This window comes from Corvus hawaiiensis, chromosome 10, assembly GCF_020740725.1.
Source record: "Corvus hawaiiensis isolate bCorHaw1 chromosome 10, bCorHaw1.pri.cur, whole genome shotgun sequence".
NCBI classification, from domain to species: Eukaryota; Metazoa; Chordata; class Aves; order Passeriformes; family Corvidae; genus Corvus; species Corvus hawaiiensis.
The window spans coordinates 13,019,699-13,032,303 of NC_063222.1; the positions used below are offsets into that span (position 1 = coordinate 13,019,699).

At 36.6% G+C, this 12,605-nt stretch overlaps 1 protein-coding gene across 3 annotated transcripts in view; it reads right to left on the reverse strand.

The window, feature by feature from the left end:
- DNER (delta/notch like EGF repeat containing) overlaps positions 1-12,605 on the reverse strand; it is a 115,990-nt gene that overhangs the window by 41,528 nt on the left and 61,857 nt on the right. The window lies entirely within an intron of this gene.

Sequence of the window (12,605 nt, forward strand, 5' to 3'; positions counted from 1 at the left end):
AATCCCTTTGGCTCTGTTTTTATTAAGTTTGCAAGAATATACTTATACCATTTGACAGCATTTCTTTGTGTATTTGCAATGCAAGTATTATTGAATGTCTGATCCAATCTCTCTATAAGGTGATACAGCAGGCAGAGATGAACTAAACATGGAAACAGGAACATTGGGCAAGGAAGAGGAAGATTTATGAATCTCTGGCTAGCACCTGCAATTGCATGGAATGAAAAAAACTGTTGGTTGGTAGCTATTAAAACACACTGGAGCACAATAATATCACTATCACACATGTTCCTAACAGATTTATCTGAAAAATAAAAGAAGAACAGGAAAGATAAAATGGGGCACATTCACAGCCCATGACATACATTAAAAAGTCAGAGTTCATGTCAAAATACACAGCCCCTGCTCCTGAACTTCACTTGTGCTTGTTGTTCCAGCACAGTGATAAGACTCCTGGACCACAGCCCTTCCACGTATGGCATCAATTAATTGTTTTGTTTTCTTTGGGGAGAATAAATGTGCACTGACACAAAAAAGTGTGTTTGGTATAGTGTATATACTGCATGCACAATTTATGCATAAAAAACCATCAAAGATCCCTCTACAGACTGTCAAACTTTGACTTCACTATCCTTCATGTAGGTAGACTCCAAAGGGTCTAAGACTGTAGTACTGGAATGGAACAATGCAGGCACAGAACCATTCTATGATTCTCCTTTTCTTTAGAAAATACAAAGAAAATTTAAGCAAATTTAAGCAAAAATGGATGGGTTTTTTTTTAAAACAAATATCCTTAATTTTAAAAAGAACAACACTAAATAGATGCAGTGTATGATATCGAATGTTTTTTCTTCGATTTTCTACTTCAAGTTGCAAAACCCATTTACAGCCTAAGCCTCTAAGCAGCTTCAAAGATGCATTCCAGCTTCTTGCATTATAGACTGCAGATAGCACAACATTTAGTCAAGAGAAAAAAAATAGTAGAACAAAGTATTTTTAATGAACAGGAACAAACAAAAGTTTCATGAAACAGAACTTCAAGTAAATTCTCTTTCAGAACAGCTGCTAAGCATTACTTACATTTTGCATATGGAAGTGTCAAGAATGACTAATTCTACAAATTCCACAGAAACTCATATGGAATACTTCCATTGTTTGTTCTTAATTTTTAGATTTGCTGCATCCCTTCAGCTATTAGTTGCCTATGATCTCTAAACCCTACCTTCAATGAGGAAAATCTCATGTCCAATACAGACGTCATTGGCTTGAGTACAGCCTCTCCAAGTTAGCTGGATATTCTAAAGGATCAGATTAAAAAAAAAAAAAAAAAGTACTGGGTATAGTTCCAAATGTCTAATGGTCTGTTTTGGCTAGTGAAGATTATTGTAATCTGATGACCTCTTCAAAGCAAGCCAATTTATTCTGGCCTCAATACATACCCCATTTTTACCCATCTGTTCAAAGATGCAGCCAGAATTTTTCTTTAACAATTGAATGTGATTGTCACTGGCAGTCATGCAATTGTATGTGAATGCTTGGAAGAATGTAGTATTTAGAAAATGTCTTTGGGTTCACATTTCCTTGTCTCAAGCAGATTGTTACATATTCTTCAGGACAGTTCCCTAAAGAAATATTAAATCAACCTTTTTTGTACTTGGAATCTTGTCACTATTTTGGTATCAAAAGCCCTTAGGCAAACCACTGAAAAAATCATTATTCTCTCTGGAATGCCACACATTTTCCTGCAATTTCTAATTATCTCACCTATCTTGTAAATACTAGAAATATACTAACATGGGTATTTCTTTTCACTCTACAGAAGTTGCATACAATTTTCTGAGAGCTCTAGGTTTTAAGGCTAAAAGAAGCTTGTCTGACCATCTAAATATAACACCCTGCTTAACTCAGGCCATAGCACTTCAATTAATTCCTTCCCCAATTCCCATAACAGCAAATGAACTAGAGTGAGTTTTAAGTTCTATTTTTAACTTCTAGATAGAAGAATAATTTCAGAACCATATTTACAGCTACCTTCATCTCAGGTCCGGCGAAAAATATTACAGCAATTTATACCACAAGGTAATTTTGTTCAGTTCAACCTTGCTGGTTTTCTAAAGCCAGTTAAAACACAATGGCATCAAAGCATGTTTAGTTGCAGAATTCAGGGTTGAGTTATTTACAGTAATATTACAGAAACAATTCTCAAACCGAATGTATCATAATGTGATGAGAGTAGTCATTAGAATTGCAGAGGAGGAATTTTCAAGCGTTGTGCACACAATTGATTGTCTGCGAAATGCCTGCACCATTTCCTTGGCAGAATGCATGGTAAAATACACTACAGCTCATTCCACCCAGGTAGTTCCACACACTTACATCTGGGAGCACGAAGTATGGATGCTCCTGTTTCACTCACATCAAGAAAATTAACAATGATAAATAAGCAATAAAGCCAAACTAAAAGATGACAGGTATTATAATTATGTCCAGATACTTTCAGAAGATCACATCATGCCATTCAGATTACCACTACTCAAACATTAATTACGTGTATGCTTTCTAGACTACGCAAACTGGTTTGCTTCCTTCACAAGCCTCATTTCTGAGCCATACTGTCCTTCTAAGCACAGCAGTCTGAGGTCAGCAAGCTGGTCCACAGTGGACAGCCAAAACAGGGAAGACTGAAGCTAATAGACCACCAAGAACATTATCATATTGCTGATAATGGTAAGGAAGGGAAACAATTCACTATAAATCATTCACTAACTCTTGGTATGCACCCAACATGCTCTGACACACACCAATGCCTCTTGCATTTGGCTCAAATGTATTTCTCTGTATTCTACACAATGAATACATGTATTCCAAAGAGATTCACCTTTGGTTGAAACAATAGATTGTCCTTTTAGTTCCAGTTCACAGAAGTGTAGGTCTTTGAGTTCACCTAAAGGTTTCTTGGATGAGTGAGAACGACTGCCAAGGAAATTGGGCACTCACTTACAGCGATGTATCAGTCCTTGAGTTTTCAACTTATTTTTAGCCTGGTTTCCCAAGGAAATGAGACAGCAGTGGGATGTCTATCAGTTTCCATCTGTTCTCTTTTTCTCTTTCAACACTTTCCCACACCTAAAGCTTTTGGGGTCAGTAGCCGACTTCAACATTTTGCAAAGCAGTGAAGTTCTCAAAGACACTAAGGGCCTACAGCTTCCCTGCACAGTAAGCAGCCCTGGCACCAAGGACATTGGTAAGTCAAGATGGTAGGAAAACTAAAAACAGCCCCAGAATAAGGTGATGTAAATTCTCCACCCCATTCCCCATATACAGTACAGTCAGCTATTCATTATTTGGAAAATGGAAAACTGAGATATAGTTAAATGGATAAAAAACAGACAGTATCAGTCCTTCAGGATCAAAGCAGCAGTACTTGGTGTGCCTGCACCACATCTTCAGTTCTTGTCATACAGTAACACAGTGAAGCTATGCTACCTCCAGATCAGATTTCAGCTTCTAGAAACAACACTGCTGTTATCAGAGCATACTGAGCATGTTTTATAAGCCTTAGTGGTCTGACATAGAAGCTATGTAAGTGTATCTGACAGTTCATCTACAGATGATGGAAAGTCATAGAATTAACCTAAAGTGTAAAAGAGTCAAGAGGAATTTTCTGTTTGACCACATCTCTCCCACCACAAAAGAAAGAGTTAACCAGCAAGCTAAACAAGAGTGGTCAATACACTCAACCTCTTCTTTTGTGGCCACTGAAGTTTGCAGACATAAGAATACTTTAAATAAAGGAAGCTAGGAAAGAAAGAGAACTATATTTTGATTACAGTACCCACCAGGAAAAAAAAAAAAAAAAAAAAAAGAGAGATACCTGAATTCTAGTTCTTCCTCCTAAAATGTCTTATGTCCAAATTTTATCCAGATTATTTCATGTCCATGCATCATGTAATACAGCTAACATTCGATACCATGAAAATTACTACGAAAACAGAGGTTTGTACTAATCACCACCATGCTTCAGTCCTTTTTTGGATCTAAGCATGAAGTTGGAAATTTACTTTAACTATATGAACCAATTTCCCTCTGTTATGGCACTGCATATATCACAATCTCAAACAGTTTTTCATCTAGCAAATCTAAGCAAGCTCAATCCTTTTCTTGTTCATACAAGACATGTTCAACTCATTTTAGAGACCTAACAAATGAAAAAACATAACAAGATGTTCTCATGATGCACTTAACTCTGAAAATTTACCTTTACATGTTGATGTAGTAAATAGTAAAGGCCTGCTTTTGATTTACAAAGGGACAGAACACTTATGCCCTTTTTCATGACCCAAATACTCAGGGTCATTAAGGCCTACCAATACCTTCAGGACCCTGACACCAATACTGTTCTAAAGAATAGGGAAAATGGGTCAGGAATCCTTTCCTAGTTTGCCTCACGATGATTATCATACATAAGAAAATGAGAAGTGAGAAACAGGTAATCAATGCCATTTGCAATCTTTGATGCAGTACATCAGTGCCATCAGCACCACACAGAACATCTGAGATCACTCTCTAATGATGCTGCCAGGCAACATAGCATCTGGGGATACAAAAATACAGCTGCAATAGCAAAATTGCTATTTTGTCCACAAATAGCTCTATTTATAGGTGGCACAACTCTCCCAAATTCTGTCTAGGTCAGCATGCTTACTGTGCTTTATTCACAGAAGCCTTGGTCAGATACTGCTTTTGAAAGTATATATAGATTTTAATGAGAATCAGTTCAAGAACAATTTCAAATATTTTGTTTTTCAAAAACTCACATGAAACAGCAATTTAAAGATTTTTTTCCTGAGAAGTGACCGAAGATTTTCTCATTGCATTCATTGTCTTCTCCAAATTTCTATCACAATCACAAACAGTTTTTAGATAGATATGCTTTCTTCCTTTGCTACCAACAATGAAAACAGCCTGGGCTCCTAAAATCAAACATACACTTTATTCTCATGCATAATCACTTAAAAGGAAGAGTTCTGCTGCTCAAGTTAACATCCTCAGTAACAATACTAAAGTTCTACCAGAGGCAGATTGACAATGAGTGCTACACTGGTGTAAGAGAAAGCAAAATTTGGGTGTCAGAAAATTATTGCCAAAACGTTGGGAAGAAACAGCACATGGCTTGACTTTAAAGCTGGAGCTCAGTTTTGCAGGACTGGTAGTTAAAATATATTTATGAACTGAAAAAACCAGTTGAATTCACTTAGCGTAGAAAAATCCCATGTTCCATTACATTTCCTCTATAACAAATGTCAATTTCTGAATTTCACTGTTACTTAAACAACTAACCAACTTAATAGCCTGGCTGGATCAAAACCCATGACAGAACTATGAAACAGTCAGCTAGCAAGAGTACATATACTCTTACAAAGCCACTTGCATACAGCTTATTAAGGAGCTGTGGCAGCAGCTTAAAGTGTGACCTTCTCCCACAGCTTCAAGGACTCTTCTTACGGTCCAAAGTAATGGTGAAAGCCCAACAAAGGGTGAACAGACTATTCTTCCAAAACATTTCCTGTATCACAATTTCCCAATATATCTTTATTTGTCAGTGTTTCAGCCACATTGCCAAGCTGGCAGAGAACTATTTTGGACCCAAATGTAGACCACCAGAATCTCTGATCCCACACTTCGCAAATGCAGTTAAGTGTGGTGGAATACCAATGACGTAGCTGGGACTGCACTAAGGGTAGCTGTGAAAGATGAGATGGCAAGGCTGGCTAGGATATATCTGTAGCGACTGGTTCAACTTAGAGGCTCTATGAGTGGCTACCCCACTTTTAAATACACGTTACAGTATGTTACAGTACTAGCTGAAGATCTCAAAGCATTTTACAAGCATTATTAAAATGTGTCTCACACTGGTCCACTCAATAATGTACCAGTTATGCACTGGTATCTGTATTTCACAGATCATGTTAAGCAGTCTGTCCAAGATCATATCATGCAAACAACCATGTGATCAACTTAAAATAAATATCTTGTTTGTGAATTGGTCACAGAAGTCATATTTGAAGAATGAGGAATCTTAAAATTAAAGAAACAAATGAAAGGTATTTCATCAAACATTACAAATTTGAGCAGATGAACATCCAAAGACAGACTAGAAAAATAATTTCCCAGTGTTACTAACTAGAAATAGCAGTGAATAAAAATTAATTTTGAATAATTTACTGAATAATTAAAGATTAAAGAGTAAAAACTATTTAAATGCTAGCTTAAAACAAAATACAATCTATGAAAATAGTAACTAGTCTAATGTTTACATCTATTTATATGTGAGATGAGGTACATGCAACTTGATCATAAAGGACAGGATATTTATTTTATCATACTTATAAAGATACCCTTTCTTATACAGGCTAACAGCATTCTTCAGAATGGTTTGGATTTCAGCTGAATTCTTCCCTTTTTTGCCTTACAAGGCCATCTTTTAAAACAAATCATTGAAATTAACGCTTCACTGTGCTTTTCTTGCTGTTTCACACTTTGCTGCTGCTGCTATTGTTTACCAAAAGGCCATTTTCTGCAAGGTTAGCTCTTGTGCCCAGAACCCCAGGGAAATGTTCCGTTGAGCACAATGCTCAAATCTGCAGACAATAGGGCCCTTCTAGGCAAATTACACACTTAAAAATGAGAACCCCACTAACTGGAGCAGTTGTCACCAACCCCCTGCCAGCAAGGCCGCCTTGCACAAAAGGAGCAGAACAGTCACACCTGCAGACAGAGGTTCTGCACATCAGCGGGGCACAAGCACGGCCTCAACACTCCAACCACGGCATGTGCAGGGCATGGAGATTTAATTTGGTCCAGAGTGAAAGAGGGTTAAGTTAAATGACTGCACATATGCCATGGACTGGGAGCTCACACAGATGCTCACCTGACACATGGCAACTTGTTAAAGCTAGAGTAACTTGATTACATGGCTTTCCGTGAATTCAATTCACACATCTCCTATTATGAAATAAAATTGTCCTATTTCATTTTTTGCTTAAGTGAAAACAATTTCAAGATGCAGTAAACTGCTTTCTTTAGATAGAAATGTGTGCATAGTTTAGAGGCCTGTACACAACACAAAACACAACATCTCAAAGCCCCAGTTACAATTCGCCTCCTAATCTGAAATTCTACTGCCAGACAAAAAGAGTTTAAGAAGACCAACTCGTTTCAAAATATCTCTCTAGATTATTTATGTTTCACATAGTATTTTTTACACTGTTTCATTTTGCCTATTCAACATAGCTGCAGTCATATTGGTGGAGACTACTCATTAATGCATGATGAGGTCTTGCACGGAAACTTGTTTAATAACCAAAGAACAACAGAAGAGTAAGTAACTGCTCAGGGCAGTGTTAGAAAAGAAAATACTTTCTTGAATTTGAAAGGCAGGACAGCATTTTGGATTTGAAAATATTATCCTTCCTGACACAGAACCATATGGCTCCCCCACTTATTAAAAAGCAGCAGGTATCTTGTGCTTGAGAAGCCAAGCATTAATTTTCCTTTTTAAGCCAAACCTCAAAAAGTTTCATGGAATTCAAGCAAGCTGCCTTAGAGGTGTTGGCATTTGAATGGCATCAGTACTCTTCATCTCACCACAAAGATGCTAGAGCACCTATTTTCGAACGAGTTTGTACAGATACCAATTTTATTTAAGGAAATATTTATGAAATACTTGGTAAGTATAGTTTAAAGCAGCTAATTATATTATATTGATCTAAAAGGCTGAGCATCTTGGAGAAAACCAGATGACATGCCAAATAATGTCAACTGACAAGTGTAAGTCAGTTTTTGTTTGCTGTGATGAAAATAAGCATTATAATTTAAAGATTGTGCTGGAAGATTTATTTTCTGTTCAGATAAAAATATTTATTCATATTAAATGTTAAACCTTCTACCTTATTATCTGCAAGGTCTTATCTGAGAAATAGCAGTTTTGCTTATAAATGTCTTCCTTTGATTTTATAAGCAGACAATAAGCTAAAAAGCTAATGTAGCAATAGCTCATGAAAGCAGCATCTTTACTTTCCTTTTAAGCAGCTGCTTAACCAGCACCGTGGAAGTGCTAAATAAAGCACAAAGTCTAAAAGCAAGTAGTTTCAAGCTATTTACAAGCATTTCTTTACAATTAGATATTTACAAACTTTTATATCATATTACCTATGGGGAAATGGAGGCAAAATAATAATGCCCAACTGTTTGTTTTACTATTATTCTGAAAGAGCTCCCATCATTACTGTTTCAGCTCTGGGCACACTGAGGCAGAAAAGCAATTTTTCCAACATTTTACCATGAAAGCTGATGAGAAGCAGATTTTTTTTCAATAGAAATAATATCCTAACAGCCATGATAAAGACCTGAAAACATAATTTAATTTTTTAGTGTTGTTAGGAGAAAGAAAAGAAATAGGTTGCATACATGCAGAGTTGGCACTGCCAGCTCCACCTTCCGCATTATGCCCAAAATCTCCAAATAAACACTTCCTAAAAGTAAGTAACAATCATACAATAATAATACAATATGCAGTTTTGTATTGGTATGAAAAAGAAAATGGCATGAAGTTGTGTCAGGAGAGGTTTAGGTTGGATATTAGGAAAAGATTTATCACCCAGAGGTCTTTTGGGCACAGAACAGGTTCCCCAGGGCAGTGGTCACAGCACCAAGGCTGACAGAGTTCAAGAAGTGTGTGGACAATGCTCTCAGGCACAGGGAGGGACTGCTAGGGTGTCCTGTGCAGGGCCAGGAGTTGGACTTGATGATCCTGAGGGGTCCCTTCCAACTCAGGATATTCTATGATTCTATGAATTATTACTCAATCTCCAAATTCATTTTAAAAAAAGCTATGGTTGTTTTGTGTCCTAGCTGTTAACTGGATTGTTAAATATGATCTGCTATCTGTACAGCCATGCAAGTGTATCTATAGCAGTTTTCCAAGCAGACTGGAAACTGTGTGAAATTCGATCTGCCTGACTGCAAGTCCGCCAGCCACAGGTGTATCTTTGGATACACCTGAAGCACAGAAGTGTTGCCTTAGCAAGCAGGTATATTCATTTAGCGCCACGGTAAATTAACCGACTCGTACAGAAACAGATGGTGTACAATCACTGTAAAACTTCTAAAATGTGAGCATTAAAAATATATTTTTTAATGCTTTTATTATACAGAAGGTTTGGTTTTTCGAGTATTTTCACAGCAGCCTATGTTCTCAAAATTAATGTTCCAGTTCTCAGTCAGAGAATGATAGCATGCTTGGATAAAAGAGATGCATGTAACAAATCATAAAGGATTTTTGTGGGAGATGCCATACAAGCTGAGAATGTCCTTCAAAGTCCTTCAAAGGCCCTTTTTATTTTTTAAAGAAAAATGTTAATGAATCATTTTTCTCAAGACACCTATTATTTAATCAAGTCAGTAAATCTTCTGCATTTGCAACAATCTTGTATAGAAATATATATACAGACTCCAAAATCCAGTATATTATTCCCTGATAGAGAGAAGTGCACAATGCTGGATAGATTAGATTCTCCCCAAAATACATAACCAGCACTTTTAACTCACCCCAGAGATCCTCAGCTGTAACCTACTAGCATTCAGGAGAAGTTCTGAAAGACTCCTGCACCAACTGATGGTGCATCAGGGAACTCTTTTCCCATTTTTTCAGACTTTTAAAATGCATTTCATCTGATTTCAATTTTTCAAGATATATTGTAACGGAGAATAGGTGTATGACTCTAACAATGTAAAGTTTTGCAGTTAACTCATTTTCAAATGTTCTAATACCATTACTGCCAGCATGAATATATGAAGATCCAGTAATAAAACAAATACTAATGAGACATTTTATAAATATAAACAGTTTATGCAGAAATCACTCAACTCCCAAGAACATTGGGACAAAGAGTACGAATCTGTAAGTCTAATTAATGGAAAGTCTGCCTTTCACTTCAATAATGTTTTAAACGTTGAACACCTAATTGTCATCTCTTATTTAAAGACAGTATTAAATCCCTCCCACTTCCCTTTCTCACTATCTCTTTGGCTAATCTTGATGCCCACGCATAGCACTCCACAGGATAGATATATTTCTGTAGAGATATTAAAAACATTTCCTGTTCAGAAATGCCCTCAATTAAATACCTTTTTTAAAATCTTGGTTTCAAAAGAAACATTGTTGTTGCAAAATGTGAGCAGAGATGAACAGCTCACTTGGCTTGTCTACAGACCAACCACCTCATGACCATCTATCTCTGTTTAGCAGTAACCTCGCATTAAAAGCCATCAGCCCCTTGGGATGTGCCATGTGCTTCATCCTACTCCTAATCCACACAACTCACTTTCTCACTTCAAAGCCTGAACCATACTGGGCTTTTTTTCCCCACTGGCTAATAAGTACACTTTCTAATAAAACATAACTAATTATTTTGAAAGACTGGCACATGCGTAGCAGCAAATCGTACAGAGAAACTCTTTAAAAATACTCTGAGCAAAGCACAGAAGGAACATGTTACAGAAGGCACAAGCCAGACTTCTGTGGGCTACAGGTGGGTAAATGCTGTAATTGAACCACATAATCATGCTGCATAATCACAGCACCATAACTCTGTCCCTGCACTGCAAGAGACTGCAGATGCAGCAGCCATTTTATAAACCCCATTACAGAACACAGAGCGCTCTTTTTGGGTTAGTTGTGCTACACTCTCCCCCTTCATTCTCACACACTGCAGGTACTGTCTCTGGGGTGAACAGCTCTGTGCTGACAGGGGCTATTTTTAGACTCAGAAACAGCATTCTTCCCAGCCTCTAGACACTGTGTCCCAAACCACAGAATCAGCAAATCAGCACATTACTGCTGACTTCTTAGTCTTTTCAATCTTATCTAAACAACTTTAAACTTGTGTCACCACAAACTAACACGAAACAAATAATATTTCCCTAAATGTTTTATCTTCGACATAAATAACTTTTTCAGAAAGATTTGCAAGAGGCAATTAAAGTACCTTGCTGAGTAACAAAACTTGGAAGGAACACAGTGAGAAATGACTCAAAAAGGATGTAGATCAAAAAGACACACACACACAAGAAAAGTCAAGCCAAAAAAACCCGCTCACATCTTCCTCATTTTTCTTTTACAGTTCTAATTAGAAATTTTTTACAAGATAAAAAAAACGCCCTTGTACAAAATTCACCAATTAAGAGAAGAAACCTTTAAAGTCTCATTTGAATAAACAGAAAAAGAGTAGGGGAAGGAGAAGGAAATTATATAATGTAAATGTATTGACTGACATGGTCCACCGCCTTACTGTGTGGCTCTGCTTACAGCAGCCTACAGCATCTTGTGACCTCCTTGTATCATTCTAGCTTAAATATCATCAATAAAAGCACTGGCAACATTACTGCTTTTTTATATAAAATCACCCACTTTAACTTATTGTCCTTTAGAATAAGCTTGTCATGTACATCAAGAAACATGAAAATTTGTCTATAAGGAAAACTTTATTCAAGTGACTTATTGAAAGCTAAATGATTAAAAACTTTTGAGGCACATCAAATTGACAGACCTCTGCCATACATCTGGATCAAATCTGAAGTAAAGATCAAATTATTTTTCTACAAGCCTTGGCAGAATTACGGATTTCAGTTGAGTGAAGATAAAATTCATTTACACACCAAATAACTGAGTTACTTTTTAAGTTTTACACCCAAGACTTACACTTCATTGGACAAAAACTGATGATGGGAAGTAAGCAGAAGGTTTCCATACATCTGAGAAGGAAATTCGGAGGCTCTTAAACTAAAAAATTCATGCCTTAGTCTCAGCAGCTGGAAAATTTTACAGAGTTTCACTATGAGGAAATTAAAAAGAAAGACCAAAGAATGTATCGAAAACCACATGGAAGTAAAGCAAGAGGTCTCAGAAAACTTGTAGTGCATGAAATAAACTATTTTCATGAACTCAACCTTGTCATATATTCATCAAGGAAAAGGTACATTTTCACCTCATGTTACCCAGCACACAATAAAAAATTCAAAGAATCCCAGTGACAGAAATTCAGCTATAGAGGAGAGTAGGAGAAGACAAACTATGAAAGAATAACACAATACACGTTTTAGTTATCTAAATTAATAACCTGTGCTGTATGGCTTGTACAGTCAAGTGGAGCCTCCATAGAGCAACTTCCGTCCTCTACTTAGGAGCTTAGACCAAGCTGTGCCTTTAGGCATTTTCACCACTGCATAAAAGTTACCCATTATCCTGTCTTCAAGATACTTTTATCATACATTAACTACCACAAAGCAAATGCAAAAGTTTATTCCAGAGACATGAGAGGATGACTCTAACTCTGATAAATTAAATGCAAAACTAGATTAAAGGGGGAAAAAAAGTCTAAAACTAAGTATCTTAGAAGAAATAATACTATTAAAAAAAGAAACTGGAAAATTATTTGAAGAAAATAAACATCACCAAAAGAAACCTCTGATGATAAGAATAAAATTATTCTACTAACAACCTTCAAGCAGTATCTGTGAAAAGTGATAGCTCAAAAAGGAGAGAA